The 1,750-nt window shown below is 41.5% G+C and overlaps 1 long non-coding RNA gene across 1 annotated transcript; it reads right to left on the minus strand.

Annotated features, from left to right (window-relative positions):
• On the minus strand, positions 927-1,750 carry LOC102157766. Its single transcript, XR_002336167.1, has 2 exons — positions 1,215-1,750; positions 927-1,103 (listed from the first exon to the last, which is right to left on the minus strand). It is a non-coding gene; the product is annotated as an uncharacterized LOC102157766 (long non-coding RNA).

The following is a 1,750-nucleotide window of genomic DNA, read 5'->3' on the forward strand; positions in this document are numbered from 1 at the left end:
ATCAACAAATATTGCTTGCATATTCTGATTCATTCAATGATTTAATCAACATTCTTTCTGTCTCTGTCTTTGTCTCTCTCTCATTCTCTCTCTGCTCCAAAGATCACTGCCTATCTTAGTACATTTCCTCTCTGCAGCTTCCACATGGTTAGCTAGAATTTAATATTTATTTATGGTTCTTTGCACGTGTATCCATGTGAAATTTACAGAAAGTCAAATGTGGATCAGCATGGACAACTACAATGCTCTGCATAACCCACACGTCTGTCCAGACACAGGAGAAACCCTCACCTGTCACCATCACCCACCATCATCATCACCCCCCCCACCCATCACCGTCACCCACCATGACGACCATCACCCATCACCCATCTCCCATCATGATCACCATCAGCATCACCCATCACCATCCTCATCACCCACTACCATCAACAGCACCCATCTCCCATCACCAATCACTACCACCCATCACCGTCACCCACCACCACGAACATCACCCGTCACCCATCTGCCATCACCATCACCGTGAACATCGCCCATCATCACCACCAAGAGTTCCTCATGCCCGTTCCCAGTCAGTCAATCTCCACTCTTGTCCACCAGAATCAACTAAGCATCAGCTTAACCTGTTCCAGGACTTAATGCAATCTGAATCTGGAAGTAGGTATTTGTATGAGCAAGCCTTCTTTCACTCATTCTCATGAGATGCGTTCCTGTTACTGCACAGGCGGTAGTTTGTTCTAGTCATTAATGAGCTCTTCACGATATACAAAAACACGTTTCCCTTGATGGACATGTGGTGGTGTCCAGGTTTTGACTTTTACGGATAAACTGCTATGAATGATCTTGTACATACCGCTTTGTGAACACTTTGTTTCAGTGCTTTTGGTTAAACAGCTAGAAGATGGAAGAGCTGAGTCATAGAATAAGTGTATGTTTAGTTTTATTTAAAAAAATAGATACTTCTCACAAGTGGCTGGAGCATTATACATTCTCACCAAATTTATCAAGATGCTGGTTTCTCATCACACATCTTCACCAACTCTCGGTGTTTCGGGTTTTCTTAACTTTAGCTATTTCAGTGGGTTTTATTTCACATTTCCCTGAGGATGAATAATGTCAAACACATTGTCATGTACTTACTAGACATAGAGATACGTTATATACATATAATTTATAATTTATATACGTATCTGTTTAAATATTTTGCCTACCTTTTCCTAAAATATTTTAGGAGCTCCCTGGCAGCCTAGCAGCTAAGGGATCTGGCATCGTCATGACTGTGGTGCCACAAGCTCCATGGATGGTCCTTGTGCAACATCCGGTTTGAGAATTCCTGCTTGAGAAAGTCTAGACAGGTGAAAAGTACACAGTCTATGCAATTAGAAAGACTAGGATTAAAATCCTTACCCTACCACGTAGCAGTTGGGAATCTTAGGCAAGTCACATACTTCTCTGAGTTTTAATTTGTTTGTATTTTTGTTTTTTTAATTGCAGATTATAATGCTTACTGGGGCCACTAAATGAAAAAAAGGTTTAGCAAAGTGCCTATCACAGGGTACATATTTGTGGAGTGTAGATTAACTCTCATCTCCTTTTTTTCCCCCTTTTTATAAAACTTGGATGTATTGCAGCATATTCTCCCACGGTCATCAACTATTCCAGACTCTAATAGTACAAGTATGGACTTCCCTTTGTGGCTCAGCAGAAACAAACCCGACTAGTATCCATGAGAAGGGGGCTCCAACCC

Source organism: Sus scrofa, chromosome 10 (assembly GCF_000003025.6).
Source record: "Sus scrofa isolate TJ Tabasco breed Duroc chromosome 10, Sscrofa11.1, whole genome shotgun sequence".
Lineage (NCBI taxonomy): Eukaryota > Metazoa > Chordata > Mammalia > Artiodactyla > Suidae > Sus > Sus scrofa.